This window comes from Canis lupus, chromosome 17, assembly GCF_011100685.1.
Source record: "Canis lupus familiaris isolate Mischka breed German Shepherd chromosome 17, alternate assembly UU_Cfam_GSD_1.0, whole genome shotgun sequence".
Taxonomy (NCBI): domain Eukaryota; kingdom Metazoa; phylum Chordata; class Mammalia; order Carnivora; family Canidae; genus Canis; species Canis lupus.
The window spans coordinates 61,162,121-61,181,392 of record NC_049238.1 but is presented as its reverse complement, the minus strand read 5'-3'; the positions used below and the strand labels follow the sequence as shown (position 1 = coordinate 61,181,392).

General features: G+C 40.8%; 1 protein-coding gene across 5 annotated transcripts in view; it reads left to right on the top strand.

Moving 5' to 3' along the window:
- Positions 1 to 10,737: 10,737 nt before the first annotated feature.
- POGZ (pogo transposable element derived with ZNF domain) overlaps positions 10,738 to 19,272 on the top strand; it is a 46,153-nt gene continuing 37,618 nt past the window's right edge. For 2 of the 5 annotated variants that reach the window (XM_038562249.1, XM_038562248.1), the window contains exon 1: positions 10,740 to 10,918. The gene's annotated coding sequence lies outside the window, so the exon portion shown is untranslated. Of the gene's footprint in view, positions 10,919 to 13,218; positions 13,330 to 19,272 lie in introns of all 5 variants that reach the window. The other 3 variants (XM_038562246.1, XM_038562247.1, XM_038562245.1) reach the window with 3 other exon arrangements.

Genomic DNA, 19,272 nt, shown 5'->3' with positions numbered 1-19,272 from the left:
GAAGACCTCCTGCCTAAAAGGCAGTTGTGACATCAATGAGATAGTTTATGTTCCTTAAAATCATGCCTTGTTAACCAGCATCTGATGTGCACCAGGCACACTCCACAGATCTTGCCTACCAGGCAGGAGGCAGTCACTCCAAACACGGGCTGAGGAAGAAGAGCTCCTGGGTAAAACATTCTCGAAGCTATACACAGATGTGCCTTGTGAGAGAGGAAGAGCAAACACTGGGAACTTACTTAACTGGTTCTATTTCCTCTATATGTTTATCATGGGTCAGGGATGCTATTCAGCTGATTGTTCAACATTTTGAGTATCACCCTTTGGCAATAAATCACAGAATTTGACCTGTCATGAGGCAATTGTCAGAGATCTATGAAGGAAGGAACAGGGGATGTGGAGAATTTTAGTACAATTAGAAAAGTAATATTTTAAAAATCAATGTGCTCTCCTTGTTCCTTTATGAATAAATGACTTTATCCTTAGTTGGCCCTTGGCATCCATCTGCTTGAGAAGATAAGGACTTGTTAGAGAAGGAAGTGGGGAGGATACTGAAAGATTCAGCTCTGACATTCAAAATAGAATTTTATAGCAAGACAAGTAATTTCTAGGCCAGGTTAGTGGCTTGAAAGAAGACTTCCTACTTCCTAAATTCCTTTCAAGATTAAAAAAAAAAAAAAAAAAAGGTCTATTTGACTCCTTGAAGATACCAGCTTAACTCAGGAAGTTCTCCCAAAGGGTATGACTGCCAGGCTGTGATGTTTGCTGTTCAGGAGTAGATGGAGACAGACTGGAGGAAAGACAGGAAGCCTATGGTTGTTGGTCCTGCGGAATAATGGGATGAAAGAGTAGGAGAGAGAATAAGGGGGAAAGGAAAAACTGTCAGATGTCCCGATTTCTCCTTTCCAGACTTCTGTCTAGAGATCATGAGATGCATCATGTGATTGGTAGGAACAGCTGGGACTTGCTCCCATCTGAGCCCCTGAGAGGATGCTCTGCATCTTCCTCTGGTATAGCACATCAGGTAAAAGTGTACTCAGACCAAAGGCCCTGAGGTCTGGCTTTTCTGTGATGCTGTCAGTAAGAGCCATGGTATCTGGCTGAGGAACTGGTCGGAGGGATGATCTTAGCAAGCTAGAGCAAGGTGACACAATAGTGAAGCCTACAGAGTGAATCACCTGCCTCCACCAAGCAGGGCCACAGTTAATGGGCCTCAGAGACAGACTGTAGTTTGTAGAATCTGTACAGCCAGAGAGCTGAGGGGAGGCTGAGAGACAGCCATGAAGCCTGAGCAACCAAAGGGAGGCCAGATCACAAGTTATATCCGCATGGTCTGGAATCTTATCTTGCACTTGCAATTACCAGCAGGACAGGCAGTGGCCAGGTGAGGAAGGGATGGTGCCCCAAAGGCCACAACAAAGAACATTGCACTTAGGGGTCTCTTGGATTCTCTCCTTTGTCATACAATTACATAAGCTGTGCTTGCCCCCTAAACCATTTGGGGGAAAACTGGGGAAAAAAGAGAAGGTCTGAGAATACTGAGAAAACCAAGGGTTATTTTCCTAAAGAGAATGAGTGCTACCTAATGGGATTCCTTAATTTATTTGATAAGACTTAACTTTCTTTTTTGCTCTTCTTTAAGTTATTTTATTTTTCTTTTGGTTATTTTAATGAGATAATTGTAAAATATTTAATAACCACAAGAAATAAGAAGTAATATAAGGATCTTGGGATGCCTGGATAGCTCAGCGTTTGGGGCACTGCCTTCGGCTCAGGTCGTGATCCTGGGATCCGGGATCAGAGTCCCACATCGGCAAGGAGCCTGCTTGTCCCTCTGCCTGTGTCTCTGCCTTTCTCTCTCTCTCTCTCTCTCTCTCTCTCTGTCTCATGAATAAATAAATAAATCTTAAAAAAAAAAGAAATAATATAAGGATCTTATGTAATTACCACTCAGTGTAAAAAAGAAAACATTACTGGGGCGTCTGGGAGGCTTAGTCAGTTGAACATCTGACTCTTGGTTTCAGCTCAAGTCATATCTCAGCTCAGGGTCCGGAGATGGAGCCCTGTGCATGGCCCCCACACCCAATGTGAGTCTGCTTGAGAGATTTTCTGTCTCTCTCCTTCCTCATCTGCTCCTCCCCCTCCTCATGCTCTCTCTCTCTTTCTCTCCCTCTCTCTCAATAAATAAATAAAATCTTTTTAAAAAGGAAAACATTACTAATACAGTTGAAACTTCTACCACTCCAAAATGCCACTTTTATTAATTTGAACACAGAAAATTGCCAATGTTGGATTGCTTTTTTTTGCCTGCAAAAAAACCTCCAGAGATTTTGACTAATCAACCTAATATTTTATTTGACTATTATGGGTTTGATCAATACCTTGCTCATTCTGTTGTCCACTTGGACTGCCTTCTTCCTTTTCCTATTTTTTCGTATTCTACCCATGCTTCAAGACAAGATCTGAGCCCCACTCATTTCAAGAAGTTTTCTCTGAAGAATTGAGCCTGCAGAGAGCTTTCTTTTCTCTTTCCATATACTGTCTGTCTCACACAGTTAGCATTGTTTTATATATTCTATTCTGTAAATGTCTGGACCACACAAAATTGTACTTGGTAATATTGTTACTTTCTATGCTGTTTTGTTCATTAATATATGGAAGAAATAATAGGCTTTTACTAAGCATTTGGATGATTAAAGATAATAAACTACTGATTTCCTGGAAATTATTCCTTCTAGCAATTTTATAAAAGATACTTCTGCCCAAGACCCAAACTATTTTGAAGAGATACTTTAAGGTGAGAAATCTGGGAAAGAATCAGAATAGGAGACTGTTATCCATGAATGTAATCAAATTTTATCATGTCCCATCAAATACTTACATTATGATATAGGATATCTTAAGAACTAACAATAAAAGTCACTGCTTATGGAGTTATATAAGCCAAGTATCATCCTAGGCATCTTATATACCTCTAATATTAATAACCAGTAATATCTCTAATAATCCATGTATCTAATAACATATCTCTAATCTAACATGTCTCTAATAATAATAATAATGTCAAGTTCTATAAGTTAACCATATTGACTCCCATTCTTAGCCATAAAAGTGTTCTGGGGCAATTTCTTTTTTTTAAATCCAGTCTTATACCAGTGTATTATCAGTGTAATCAGGGTGTGCTGAATTAACACATTTATCCTGGAATCTCAGTGGCTTAGCACAATAAAGGTTTCTTGTCATTCTGGTGAAGTCCAGGGTATATTAGGCAACTCATGACTTCCTTCAGCTCTCCTCTCTGGGGTTACTCAGGGATCTAAGCTGCTTTCATCTTGTTCTACCATCTCACCAAATGGGAAGAGAGGAGCCACACCAACCTTTAAGTGCCCTGCACCAAGAGTAACCCATCACTTACACTTCTTTTCCCATGTGCCAGGACTCAACGTTGAGGCCCTACCTAATACAGCTGCAAGGGGAGCTAGGAAATGTAGAGAGCACATGAATATTCAATGAGCCACAGCCAATGAATCAGGTGAGGTAGGGCCAGGCATCCCAGGAGGGCCAGTGTATTTGTACACTTGGAGAACTGGGGATAACCTCCTCAGTTCTAGTGGTATTAAGTCAACTGGCTGAGGTAGCTAGACCATCTGGTCAGCTTCCAAGTCTTTGAGGTTCCTGGGCTTTCCCAGATATGAAGAATGTCTTGGGCAAAGATAAAGGAAAAACAAATAAAGACAATAATAATAATAAATGCTTAATAATGATAGTAATAACAAGCCCCTTGTCAGAGTGAGTAGAAGCACACATGTTCATATGATTACTGAGAAATATATCACTTCTCTGGAAAGACAGGGAGTGAAGGATCTTATCCAATGAACCCAGAGCCTGAGATTCTTTCTCTGGGGTTCATATAGAAGCACACAAATGGGTTTCAAGACTGAAAGTATTTCAAAATTTTACATACATGTACCAATGTGCATTTTTCCGAGGGAGATAATCCGTATCTCACATAGAGATTTTCAAAAGGTTCATGATGCAGAAAAGGTTAAGATCCATTTTCCTAGATTAGGAATAAGATCTCTGAATAGGGGACGCTTGAGTGGCTCAGTGGTTGAGTATCTGCCTTTGGCTCACGGTATGATCCCAGATCCTGGGATCAAGTCCTGCATTGGGCTCCTCCTCATCAGGAACCTGCTTCTCCCTCTGCCTATGTCTCTGCCTCTCTCTCTGTTTCTCATGAATAAATAAATAAAATCTCTAAAAAAAAAAAAATCTCTGAATAGGAGAAGCAGAGACCAGAGGCTCCCAGGAAGCAGAGTGCATAGGAAAGGAGAAACTCACATGATTCACAAGGACTTGCACACCAATGCATTTACACACAAATGTAAAAATGAGAACTATTTCCTGGATGAATGAAGGCTAAACCATTTTCCTCCTATAAAATTATTTTAAATTTGTGAATCTTGGCACTTTCACATTTTCAGGTCTTACTATCTTTGTCTCAGGCAATACAAAAGACATTAAAAATGAATCTCTGGCTGTCTTAGGAGACGGCCCTTACTACCTCTAACTCCTACTGTACATATTTGACAACAAGAAGAAACCCCAAGGATGTGATCACTTATCTACACCAGAAACATTTAATACTAGATTCTGGAGGCTATGTGAGTCTCTTCGTCTGTGAAACAATGATATTATTCCTCTTGTCTTTCAAAAGAATGAATCAAGTTGTTTAATGTCTGAGTCGTGTTCTGGAAATTATTCATGACTATAATAAAATACAAACACTGCTAAATTAGAAAAGAATGTATCCTAGAGAAAAAAGGAAATTTTAATTAAATTTTACTTTGCAATCTATTATAGTGAAAAAGCCACATAACGAATGTGTCTATAAAGCAATCCAATTAATTTTTCCATGAAGCTTTATGGAATCAATTTAATTATTTGATAATCATACCTGCTCAACTCCGTAGCAACAACCCAGATGAAACAAATGTAGCTTTGCTTCTGGGTGTCTCTTAAATAATATTAATTAAATTCAAAGTTTAACTAAATTATTACTTTCCATGAAATCATACAGCAACTCACAGAGAAGTCTTGACTGATGAAGTTGCTGCTCATACATTTCTCGCAAAATATATCTGGAAGACAGAGACCTTCAACTGCTTTTTACTGAAACTGATGAGCAACGTTCATCTTAGAAACCCAGTCTGAAAACTTCCTCCAGTTATTTCTCACCTTGTGAGGATTTTCTGAGCCACTAGGAAAACCCTCAGCTCCTCTAAACTTAAGGAAGTAGCAAATAATATTTTTATTTTTGTTTTTTAAAATAAGCTTTATTTATTTATTTTTAAAGATTGTATTATTTATTCATTAGCGACACACACAGAGAGAGGCAGAGACACAGGCATAGGGAGAAGCAGACTCCTCGCAGGATGCTCGATGTGAGACTTGATCCTGGGACTCCAGGATCATGCCCTGGGCTGAAGGCAGGTGCTCAACCCCTGAGCCACCCAGGCATCGCAGCAAAAATATTTTTAAATAAAACCTAGCAGCAGCCTCTGGGTTCCCCATTTTTTATTTGCCACCAGTCAAACATAGATCACTTGCCCTTTGTGTCATGATGATTTCCCCATCAAGTTACTCATTCTTATCCCATCAAGTTATGTTTATATTCCCACCCATACATGTGGACTTCTTTTGCCTCCCAGGTTCAGTACAATCAGCTGTTAATCTTTTGGGGCTGGGAGATGCTCGGATGATGAAAATTTCTCCATTGTTTTTCTAGCTCTTGTGTCTTCCTAAACGAGTAGCTTCTTTTGAGTTCCTGATTTGGACCACCCTGAGTGTATGTTGCAGAGAGGATGATATTCATTTTAAAGAAACCTGGCATTGTTCCCACGAAGCTGTTTTCTGTTGGGACTGACCTCATAATCTTCTCTACTCCCCACTCTGACAAGTACAGGTTAGCTTCACACTGAATCTGAGCATTGGTGATTGGGTCTAGATATTAGCAAAACAATGGCAGAGGGGCACCCATGGATCACTGCTTTTGAAGACATGTTGAAATCATTTGTTTCTCTGCCTTGACACTCTCCAAGCTACAGGTGGTTTCAATTTTCAACTCGTGGCAGAAACCATAAGCCAAGGAAGCAAATTAAGTGTTTCCATAAACTGTAGAAAAGAAGCAGTCTCTGGCTACCTAACTGTGAAATGCCCAACTTTGGACTTCCGTTAACTTTTGACCTTCTTTCTTAGAAACCCATAAGGAGAGGATTCAATTTTTCTAAGTTGGCTATCGAAGACTGGGGTAGTTTTAGCAGCAGTGTTAGGGTTCCTCAATATATCAAACTGGATTGGCTTTCAGACCCCTCCCTAATATGTTGTAGAGGCAAGTGCAAATGGAATTCTAAGGTTTCAATCCAGGTTATTTGCACTGCTGCTTTGGTTTCCCATCATTATCAAGATGGGTCAAATATAAGAGACCACAGCTATGGGTTCTATTCACTCTAGAAATGTGTGTGTTAGCTGAGGACAGCAAAATGTTCTAACACTGTCCAAATTAACATGGGCATTCCCTCTTTAGCATAGGGAATATATTTCTGGAAATGGGAGCACTAACTGTAGAATTCTTTCAGAGATTTGCTCTAGTGTTGCAAGGTGGTGGAGTTCTCTTCATACCCTTTAAAGTTATAAAATGTTTCTACTACTGATTTTTTTCTTTTTTGGGGATTTTATTTTATTTTTAAATATTTTATTTATTTATTCATGAGAGACACAGAGAGAGAGAGAGAGAGGCAGAGACACAGGCAGAAGGAGAAGCAGGCTCCATGCAGGGAGCCTGATGTGGGACTCAATCCCAGGTCTCCAGAATCATGCCCTGGGCTGAAGGCAGGCACTAAACAGCAGAACCACCCAGGGATCCCCGATTTTATTTATTTAAGAGAGAGAGCATGAACGGGGAGGAGAGGGAGAAGCAGACTCTCCGTGGAGCAGGGAGCCCAATGTGGAACTTGATCCCAGGACCCTGGAATCATGAAAGCAGACGTTTAACTGACCGAGCCACCCAGGCGCCCCTATACTATTGATTTCTTACAACAATTAGTCATTCAACAGTTGATCAGTATTCCTGGCTGTTGGCATAGTTAGGACTTCTTTAATGATGTCAAAGAGCTTACTCATTCTCTGATTGTTGATTCTTACCCTTGTTTCCTAAACTCTTTCCTCAAAGGAGCCTCCAGTACCCAAAAGACTTCCATTTTAACATTCAGCACAATGTTCTTCCTTTATTTCTTTGTGGCAGGCAGGGCACCATCACTCACACATTTTGTTAGCCATTATTAGCCAAAACTGTCTCCCAGCAGGACTCCTGGGTTGCTCAGACCTTTGATCAGCTGACTCTTGATTTCACCTCAGGTCATGATCTCAGGGTCCAGGGATCAAGCACGGAGTCAAGTGAGGCTCCATGCTCAGTGGAGTAGGGGGAGGCCCCACTGCAGGATTCTTCCCCACTGCCCTTTCTCCCTCAAATAAATAAATAAGTCTTAAAAAAAAAAAAAACCCAAAACTATATTCCAGGGCACAAATGAAATTAGAGACATAGGTCACAGAGAACCAAACCGCACACTACAGAACTCACTCAGTTGAAGTTGTAGCTACACAGTTCCCACCCGGTCCAGGCCACCATCATCTCTCACCTGGATTATTGCAATAGGCTCCTAAATCATCTTCCTGCATATACTCCTTGCCCCTACAAGCTATTCTGTAAAAGCAGTCAGGGAATTCCTTTAAAGTTAGTCAGGTCATGTCACTCCTCAAAATCCTCCAATGATTTCATTTCACTAAGAGTAAAACCTGAAACTGGCTTCACTTTCCTCAGGTCTGCGTTCAAATGTCACCTTAATAATGAAGGCTTCTCCAACTACCCCGCATAAAATAACAACTTTCCCATCCACACCTCTGTACCACACTTCCAATTCCTTCTCTCCTGCCCTTTTCCCCACCCATAGCACCTATCCCATTATCACCTACAATATACTTACTTATATGAAGTGTGGTAGATTATATTTTCCGAGACGGCCACAAGATTCCCTATGCCACAGATGCTTCTTACAATGTGGTATTTCTACTATTCCTTTGAGAGATGTTTCCCACTGGCCTCAAATCGAGGGCAGCCTGTAAGTGTGGTGGAAATGATGCTTTGTGACCTTTGAGGCTAGGTCACAAAAACCATACAATCTCTGCCTGGTCCTCTTGAGGACTCAATCTTGGAATTCACCCACGATAATATAAGGAAGCTCAGGCTACATGGAGAGGCCAACAGCCAGCTGTTCTGGCCAACAGCCATCACCAACTTCCAGCTATTTGAAGAGGCTTTTGAGAAGATTTCAGCCCCAGCCACTGCATGAGACTTCAAGTGAAAACTGCTTAGTTTAGCCTAATCACCTCCCAGAACCATAAGAAATTATAATAAAATTGTTCTTTTTAAAAATTTAAACCTATTTTTTTTTTTAGATTTTATTTATTCATAAGACACACACACACACAGAGGCAGAGACATAGGCAGAGGGAGAAGCAGGCTTCATGCAGGGAGCCTGATGTAGGACTCGATCCCAGGACTCCAGGATCACGCCCTGAGCCAATGGTAGATGCTTAACCGCTGAGCCACCCAGGTGTCCCTATACTTTTTTTTTTGAAAAATGTTTTAAGAATTTATTTATTTATTCATAAGACACACACACACACACACACACACACACACACACACACAGACATAGGCAGAGGAAGAAGCAGGCTCTATGCAGAGAGCCCGATGTGGGACTCGATCCCAGGACTTGATCCCGGTACTTCAGGATCAAGCCCTGGGCCGAAGGCAGGCGCTTAAACCACTGAGCTATCCAGGGATCCCCAACTGTTGTTGTTCTAGGCCACTAAGTTTTGGGGCCATTTGTTATCCAAGAATAGATATTGGAACAATTTGTTTATGTAGATATTTCATGTCTCTCCCCACTAGAGTACAAGTTTCATGAGTTCAGGAATTTTGCTTTCTTTTTTGTTGTACTCACCTAGTACACGACCTGAGGCACCTAGACCCGCACCTGCATATTGCAAAGTACTCAATAAAAATGTGTTAAAAAAGTGAATGGATGCATGATGCATTTTCAGTATGGTATGCTAATGGTTATTGGTCAACAGTGCATGGTACAGTCTGCTGGACTAGACCTCATTGGCAGAGAGCATAAGTTGGCACTTTCAGCATGGGAAAATACATTTCAACAAGAATATTTCAGAGGCAAATAACTTTATAATGAATTATAATTATAGTAGGAAAGTATAAAATAGGATTTGAGCTTCTTGTAGAATTTGTCTTCTGGTGATTGATTCCATAATCCCATCTTAGGCTTTTCTAGATCAGGTCTGGAAAGGCTTCAGAAGTATTTTTGGAAGGATTGGTGATTTTTTTTTCAATCCAAATAATAAAGTTCTTGCTAAAAATGACACTTTGAGATCATTCACATGTACTTAGTATGAAATGAGATGAAGTGGAATGAAAATGGACGGCATTGTGTACACACAGGTGCATGAGGGAGCAATTTGTAATGCCTAATTCCATCGCCTATTTTCAGTCTGGTGGTTGAATAAAGTGCACATATATAAAAAAATGAATAAATATGGTTCTGATTCTCCCCAATCTTGCACAAAGTACTTTGATCTACATTGGCTTGGAGTAAATATTTGTGTATTGCTTAGAGAGCAACAACATACTCACATATCCAAGGAAAATTTTACAATATTATCATCTCTGAAAGTAAAAAAAGGACTAAATTTCTTAGATACCTGGAAAAGAGGTACTTCTTGTTCGGGGAAAAATTACAGGTGGCTGGTCTTGAATAGACTCCTTTCTTTGAGCCAATCCCCCTCAGCCTTGATCGGAGCAAAAAGCACAGATGTAGAATCTATGGTTTCTTAGAATTGAGGATTTGTGCCGAGTCTATTGACAAACGGCTTCAAAGCAGTTTCCATACATGAGTCACTTTGATAAGCAATATATGTGATTTATTTCCAGAATCCAGTAGGGTTCAGAGTAAAAATAGCTTTTAAAAGTTCTTCACTTAAGACTACTGCCACAAGGCTACTTGGCCAAATGCCTCCTGATGAAGAGTATGTGCCATTCTGCTGCCTTTGTTCCAAGGACAGTTGTTGGTGCCATTGGGTCTCACCACCTGGCCTGTGGCATGAGGTTCTCCTCTTGGTTAGGTACAAGACTTGAGTGGAAAGTGAGGAGGTGCCCAAAATTTCTTTGGAAAGTCCAGGCAAGTGAATTGGGCACTATTTTCCTTGGAAATTCCATTTTCCTCATCAAGATTTAGCTGTTGCTTCTGAAGCTAATTATTCTTATTTCATTTTTCTTAAATGTTTTTTATTTATTTATTTATTTATTTATTTATTTATTTGCAGGTCCAGACAAACTTGACTGGAAAAGAAGCCCGGGCAGGGGTTAGGATGAGCCCATGACGTGTCCCACGCCGCAGCCAATTGCGAGGCCACGAGAGGGGGAGGGCGGAAGTGACGAGACGTATCCCTCCGCGGAGCGAGAGGGTCGGTGGGGGGAGTCGGCGTCTCTCTCCCCCGCGCCAGCTCCCGTACACGGAGCCGCATTCCTTGGCCCCCCCACCCCCTCCCTCGGGGCCCCCCCGCCCCCCTCGGGAAAAAAATCCACCCCAAGTCACTGGAACCCGAGGGAGGTTTCCTTTCCCCCGCGGGGAGACGCGCTCTCCACGGTTCCCTCTCAGCCGTCTCCCCAAGCCCCCGTCCCCTCCCCTGCTCCCACCCCCTTCTCCCGGCGCCGGGTGCGAGGTCCCTTTAAGGCGACGGCGCCTTCCTCGGGTCAGACTACCGGCGGCGACGACCACGGGAGGTGAGTAAGCGAGCGGGCGAGCCTTCTTTCTCCCCACCCCCTTCTCCCGGGGGTTCCGTTATCTTTTCGCTCGGCGAGGCGCTCGGAGGCGAGACAATGAGAGGGGGATGGGGCGGGGGCGCGGGGGGTGGGGGCAGGGGCCCGGTGGCGCGCGCCCCTGCTCCCCGCGAGTGCAGCGCGGCCCGGGCGGCGGCGGCGGGCATGGGGCGCGGCTCGCGAGCGCGTGCGCCCCCGGAGCCGCGGGAGCTCGGGAGCCGCGCGACGGTCTGGGCCGGGCGGACCCTGCCTGCCTGCCTGCCTGCCTGCCGCCCGCCCCCGCCCCCCGGCGTCCTCCGCGGCGCGCGCGCGCGCACTCGCGCCCCACGGCCCCGCACACACCGACGTCCACACGCACGCCGGGCGCGAGGCGTCTCGGAGGAGTGGGCGGGCGGCGGGCGGTGGCCCGCGGGGAGGGGGAGGGGGAGGGGGAGGGGGCGGGCGGCTGCGAGTCGGCGGGCGGGGGGCGAGGCCGCGCCGAGGTGACGTCCCGGGGGGAGCGCTCGCTTCTCCCGCCGCGCCCTCCCGCCTCCCTAGGACTGGGGCGCTGTTCGGGCGCGAGGAGGAAAATGAGGGGTCGCTGTGCCGCTCCCTTGTGTTACGTAATCGCCGCTCGGTCCACTAGTACCTCCCAAGCCGTAGTGCGCTGCAGTTAGTTTACCAAGTCTCCTCCCTTGGCCCTAAAATTTCTCTGCGTTGGCGCCGTGATTTGTAAAATGGAATGGGGCGGAAAACCTTTCTTTCGGCTGATTATATCCTGCCGCGGTGGGCGCCATGTTCCTCCCGGGGACTATTTTGTCTAGATTCTCAGCACCTCCTGGGGAGGACTGATGTCGTTGATCCACCTGCCTCCCCTCCTTTCTGCCACTGACCCTGTTTTCCTCTCCCGCCAGACGCGGGATTCCTCCACGCTGTTCCTAACTGTGGACATAGCTCAGCTCACTTGTCTTGGGCCTTCTTTAGCCCAGAAAAAGAGATGGGAAGAGGCTTGGAAGTCAGTTGGCCCCATCTCCTCTCTGAGATGCACACGGGAAGACAATTTTACCATCTCAGAACCACCACCTTGTTGCGGGTTGTAGCTCAGCCTTCTACATTCTAGACACCTCCCACTGCAGTTCAAAACCCTGCAGAAATGGAGTTTTACTTTCAAAGGAGTTTCCCCATCTAGTTGGAGGGGAAAGAGCGGGGCAGAGAGGGCTGCTCCTTGGTGAACAACATTGAATTTCCAGACCATGATGTGTTGTTCTTGGGACCGGGAGTTGGACTCTGAATTCGAACTCGTTCTCTAGATCTTTAAGTTCGGGATAGCTAAAAAGTACCTTGGAGGTTGCTGAAAGTGCTGTGTTAGGGGCTTCGTCCTCAAGTCTTTTCAGGTGGGAAGGGGAGGGTGTGTGTGGTGCTATCTTCTCTAAATTTTAACCGCCACATAAAGAACTGTTGATTTAGCGTAAAAGTGCTCAAAATACAATCTTAAAACAATTTCATGGCAAATTACGTCCTTGATTTCCTTCCCCTTATACTACGGTTATGACACACCGGTCACGTTGGTGATGTATCTCAAACTAAAGGAACTAAGAAGATGAAGACTCTTGGGATGAACAGGATTTTGTTCGTTTCCACCCCAACCTTGAACCAGTGATATAATCTTGGAAAAGGTGACCCACTGACCTCTGGGGATCATTCAGAGCCTTCCAGGGGACCTGAGAGGTCATAACTATTTTCAAAGTAGAAAATACTAAGACACTATTTATCTTTCTTCCAGTGACATTTGCACTGATGGTCCAAAAAGCAAAGCTGAGTAAAACTGGTGGTCCGTTAGCACAAAGCAAGGCAGTTACACGAAACACCGTGTGAAAATGGCCTTGATGAAACAGTAGAAATGATTTTTGTTAAATCTCAACCCTTGGGTACATGGTTTTTTTAAGTTTTAAGAATCTTTGATCGAATAGGAAGGATGCATAAAGTACTTTGCTGACTAAGGAGGTACGGTCCTTCTCATAAGGAAAAGCGCTTGTGAGATTGAGTTATGAGCTGCTTGTTTCATGGAACAGCATTTTCACTTGAAAGAACTGACAAACTACAGTTTTTCACACTTTAAGGTTGCGCTTATATTTTCTTGACAACGAGGCGAGCATGTTATTTTGAGGAAACAATTGACAGTATTTGTTACCAATGATAAAAATTTGAGAGTGAAAATTAGAATTTGTCAAAAGTTGACATCTCAGGTTTAACAGTTTAAATATTTTCTATATTTATATTTGTAGTGAAATATGTCAACATTTGGAGGATGGGCATCGCAGTAAATCTATATTTTCCAAGCAACCAATGCTGATATTTCACAATCATCATAAGTAAATATCCTTTCAGAATGCAAGGTACACTAGTGGATTTTAATGTAATAAAATATGAAAAGTTCATTGATAGGGATTCAGATTCCAAGATGCAACTCTTCTTTAAGAAACTACCATTTGGGGACGCCTGGGTGGCTCAGTGGTTGAGCATCTGCCTTTGGCTCAGGGCATGATCCCAGTTTAAGGATCGAGTCCCACATCGAGATCCCTGTGAGGAGCTTGCTTCTCCCTCTATGTCTCTACCTCTCTCTGTGTCTCCCATGAATAAATAAAAAAACCTTAAAAAAAAAAAAAGAAACTACCATTTGTCGAGTTTTAGTATTGTGTCAATATACACAGCTGTCTGAAAAGGTTTTTGAATACTTTTCCTTTTTCCTGCTGTGAGGCCAGATAGTCTACAGCAACAGACTGAATGCATAAACACTATGAGAATCCAGCTGCTTTCTATTAAGCTAGACCTTAAATTTAGGCAAAAATGTAAAAAAAAAAAAAAAAAGGTTACTCTTTTTGGGAAAAATAGTAATTTTTAATTGAAAGTGTTATTTATGTCAGCTTGATGCCTCATTGTTAATTGTATTGATAAATACTTTTTTTTTTAAAATTTATTTATGATAGTCACACAGAGAGAGAGAGAGAGAGAGGCAGAGACACAGGCAGAGGGAGAAGCAGGCTCCATGCACCGGGAGCCCGACATGGGATTCGATCCCGGGTCTCCAGGATCGCACCCTGGGCCAAAGGCAGGCGCCAAACTGCTGCGCCACCCAGGGATCTCTTGATAAATACTTTTGTTTTAGTGTCTAATATGGTAAATATCAAAAGATGTAATCCATATAAATAAAAACTCTCTGAGTTCCTCAGTAATTTTAAGAATGTAAAGGGTTCTCAAGACCAAAAAATTTGAATAAATAAAAATTAAAAAATAAAAAAAAAAAAAAAAAAAGGGATCCCTGGGTGGCGCAGCGGTTTGGCGCCTGCCTTTGGCCCAGGGCGCGATCCTGGAGACCCGGGATCGAATCCCACGTCGGGCTCCCGGTGCATGGAGCCTGCTTCTCCCTCTGCCTGTGTCTCTGCCTCTCTCTCTCTCTCTGTGACTATCATAAATAAATAAAAATTAAAAAATAAAAAAAAAAAAAAAAAAAAAAAAAAAAAAAGACCAAAAAATTTGGGAATGACTTGGTGTGTCCTATGCGTCTACTTTTGAGATCATCCTAATCTGCTTCCATTTAGGAACCTCTGAAGAATTTACAAAATGTTAGTTGAAGTTAATAATGGAAGAGGCAGTGGCTTGGGGAAGAATTCTAGAGAAAAAGGTTGATTTGAATCTTGGCTCTGGATTACAGTTCTTAACTAACTATAACCTTGGTCAAGTTACTGAATCTCGCTGAGTGAAGTAAGCCAGTCGGAGAAGGACAAACATTATATGTTCTCATTCATTTGGGGAATATAAATAATAGTGAAAGGGAATATAAGGGAAGGGGGAAGAAATGTGTGGGAAATATCAGAAAGGGAGACAGAACGTAAAGACTGCTAACTCTGGGAAACGAACTAGGGGTGTTGGAAGGGGAGGAGGGCGGGGGGTGGGAGTGAATGGGTGACGGGCACTGGGGGTTATTCTGTATGTTAGTAAATTGAACACCAATAAAAAAAAAAAAAGTTACTGAATCTCTTTAAACATCCTTTTAAATCTCATTTGTAAAATGTAGTACTTATTACATACAACTGTGAGAATTCATTAAGATGATGAGTGTAAATTATATAATAATGTCTGGCAGTATCACGGTAAAATAAAATACATTCCAGGTAATGTTTCAGTCTTTATTGTACGTATATGTCTTTTTGTTGAGGGTGAGGATTGCTGATTTAAATTACAAACCCTAGAGCTAATTCGTGCCTTTGTCATATCAGTATAATAAGATTTTGATTCTTAGGCATTCTGGTTTGTAATATTAAACCCATATCCACAGAAACCCATTTTTACGTGTAAGTCAGGAGGAGAAAAGGGAAACATAGGCTAACATATTACTGGTATTCAGCAAAAAAATGAAATAGATGGAATAGATTTAGAATTTAGGTAACATAACAACTGTTAGTAAAGAAAAGCTTTTCTTTGGAAAGAGAATCCTGAATATTTAACTGTTTAAAAATAGGGAACTTACTTTTTATTTTAATGGTTTTTAGTAAAGAGCACATAACTTGTATCCAGGTGCTTCTTGATAGATTTGCTCTCTGGTAACATGAAAATATTTTGCATTTGGGAGTATTAGATTATTAACACTATTTAAGAACAGGTTGTGAATATTATATGTAGATTTTACAACTGTTATATTCTGTAAGGGACAAAATAGGTCACGAAAAGACTGGGAAAATAAAAGCTTCTTACAGGTGGTTTTTTTTTTTTTTTTTTTTTAAGTCAAAATAGAATTAACTTGAAATCAAATGCCAGTGGTTTTGAGGATTGTTTATTTTTCATGTTGGAATAAGAGTGTATTCTTAAATGTTTTCTTTGTTTTCTAAAATACTTTTCATGTTCCAATTTTTTTTTAATCTTGATTTATGGGCGGGTTGTGTACTAGTGGATTAAAAATGTTAAATTCTGAATTCTTCATTCCTGGTATTTACTTTATGTCTATGAAAGGACCAAATTAAAGAAATTCAAAGCTTCAAGAGCTAAATCTGGAGAGTTTTGGTAGAAAACATGTTTTCTATTACTATTTGAAATGAGGATAGGTAAACATTTGCTGCCATTAAGTATCTCAAATGTAGACTGACAGGTGTATCTGCTGGATTCTTTCTGTTGCTTTTAAATAACAGGTTGTTTGTAAAGATTCTCTTTATATATTGCTTTTCAATATGTAGACTTTTACTGACTAGCTAGGACCTAAGTATAGACCACGATATTTGCCAGCACTTAAGATACAACTCACTTCTCTAGGAAGGTGTATCTGGCATACCAGTATTATGGATGGAAAGATGAATGCCAAAGACTTAAAAGGCTATGGGAATTCTGATAGACCTGTGTGAGTCGCAGTGTTGAGCAAAGCCTACCAAGTACACAAAAATTGTGTTGTCAGTATAATTACTACTATAAAATACAGAAACCAGATAGGTTACCAAGATGTCAAATAATGGATTGGATTAATGGAAGATGGCAAAGTTCATCTCCTCTTAGAGTACCTCCTTGAAATCCTATATAATCCATCTTATTAGACTCATGTCTTCTAACATTATTTAGTTATCATGTACATCTTAAGAAGTGTGTGTATACAGTCTATATGAAAATTGCTCCTGGAAATAAGAACAAATTAACAGAAAATTCAATCAGTGAGGCTACCAGTTTTAGTAAGTGACAAAAAGATAATGGCAGAATATGGTAATGCAAATATCACAAGCAAAATATGAATAGGTAGGTTTTACCACTTTTTTCTCTTTTTAAAAATTTCAGCTTTATTAACGTATAACTGACAAATAAAATGTAAGATATTTAAAGCGTACATTATGGTGATTTCATGTACATTGTGAAAGGATTCCCTCCATGTAGTTAATGAACACATCACCTCACATTTAATTTTTTGTGTGAGAACATTTTAGTTCTACTTTGAGCAAATTTCAAGTATATGATAGTGTTATCAATCATAGTCACCATGTTTTACATTAGATCCTCAGACCTTATTCATCTGATCTTCTCAACTTTTGGGGCACCTGAGTGGCTCAGTGGTTGGACCTCTGCCTTTGGCTTGGTTTGTGATCCTGGATCCTGGGATGGAATCCCGCATCAGGCTTCCCACAGGGAGCCTGCTTCTCCCTCTGCCTATGTCTCTGCCTTTCTGTCTATGTCTCTCATGAATAAATGGATAAAATCTTAAAAGATAAGTAACTCTCTCAGAGTCTATTTGAAAAAAAGATCTCTCAACTTTTTATTAAGAAAATTGCATGCTTGTAAAAGTGAAAGAACACAAGAAATACTGACAATGAACCCATTACCTAGACAAAACGTTAAGTGTACTAATGTCTATGAAGAAAGCATCAAAATACGCATATGTTTGCTGAATCACTTGAAAGTCAGTCATGATGCTTCCACTAAATATTTCATGCATTTGCTAAGAATAAATATGTTCTCCTATATAACTCTAATGTAACTGTTCTTTTTAAGAAAATTTAAAAAGTAATTCCTAGCTGGTGGTGGTGGGAATCAGTGAAATAAGTGAAGGGGATTGAGAGTACACTTAACCTTGAGCACTGAATAATGTATGAAATTGTTGAATTACTATGTTGTATACCTGAAACTGACAGGATATGTGAACTATCCTGGAATTGAAATTTAAAAAATAAAAAGATTAAAATTTTAAATTATAAAAAGTAATTCCCAAGTGTCATCTGGTATCTAATCATATATTCACATGTCCAGGTTGTTCCCAAAATGTCATAGCTTTTATATGAACCAAAATCCAATAAAGGTTCACATGTTATATTTGTTACGTCTCTTCAGTTTCTTTTAATTTAGTTTGGTCTCTGTGTGTGTGTGTGTCTGTTACAGTTTTAAAGAATATGTTACTAGTTTTATAGAATGCTTCTGCATTTTGCACCTGTCTGATTAATTCTTTATAGAATGTCCCACCTTCTGAATTTATCTCGTTATTTCCTTATAGTGCTACTTATTCCTTTTTTGCTGTTTCCTGCAAACTGCAAGTTAAGCTTGATTGGATTAAGGTTAAACATTATTATTAAGGCTTGTTTGTTGTTTACAAAAGAATATACCACACACCAGTTGATGACAGGCAGAGTTTGGATTATTGGCTAATATTTTTCTATTTAATTATTTGTTTATTAAAAGTTTATTTAATTGAGGGAAAGCTTGCAGGAGTGGAGGGGAGAGGGAGAGGGACAAACAGGATCCCTGCTGAGCAGGGAGCCTGATGTGAGGCTTGATTCCAAGACCCTGGGATCCTGAGCTTATCTGACTGAGCCACTCAGGTGCCACAACATCTTTCTGTTTAAACTTAAGTACTGTCATAACCTTTGTTTTTTGATATACCAGGCTACGTCTATAACTTAAAGTTCAAACATAACAAGACTGAGAAAACGCAGAAAAAGTTTTGCTTCATATCATTTTGGTTCACTGCCCTCTGAGAAAATGATTTGGAAGTTGGACAGGCAAGAAGGGTTGACATACTTAGCAGAAGCAACACACAGAGGGATTGTGATGGGGTCAAAACCAGAAATTTTAGGGCACCTGGGCAGCTTGGTTGAACATCTGACTCTTGGTTTCAGCTCGGGTCATGATCTCAGTCCTGGGATCCAGTGCTACATGGGGCTCTGTGCTGGGCAGGGAGTCTGCTTGAGAATCTCTCTCTCCTCCTCCCCAAATAAATCTTAAAAAAATTTTTTTTTTTTTAGAAATGGAGATTAAATTTAGAAATTGGGAAATTCTTTTCACCAAAATTATTCAGCAGTCAATACTAACAACATATGGTTACAAGCAATACTGATAATAACCATAATCTCAGAGAATTGACATCATGATGCTCCTGTTTTATGAAGAGAAATTAGATACTTGGGCGAAAAGAAGAATGGTACAGAAGTTAGGTAAATATGAAGATAAAATCAAGTTTCACAGGTAGATGATTATAAGGTGAAACAAACCAGATGCATATAGATCTTTATAAAAATGTTTTTACTTTGTAAAATGTAACTATCTGAACAATTCATTGGAAAATTGTTCTACTCATCTTTGTTTTTGAGAATATAAATATTTTATTATTTATTTTTTTTTTTTATTTATTTTTTTTTAATATAAATATTTTATAAAGAAATGGCAGTTGCTTATGCATAGAATGTGAGTGATGGTTTTAAAATTTTTCCCCTTCAGAGCATGGATTCAGTTTGATCACATTCTCTCAATCTTGGCACTAGTGATGTTTTAGAACAGATAAATTCCTAGCTGACCTGTGCATTATAGGAGGCTTAAGA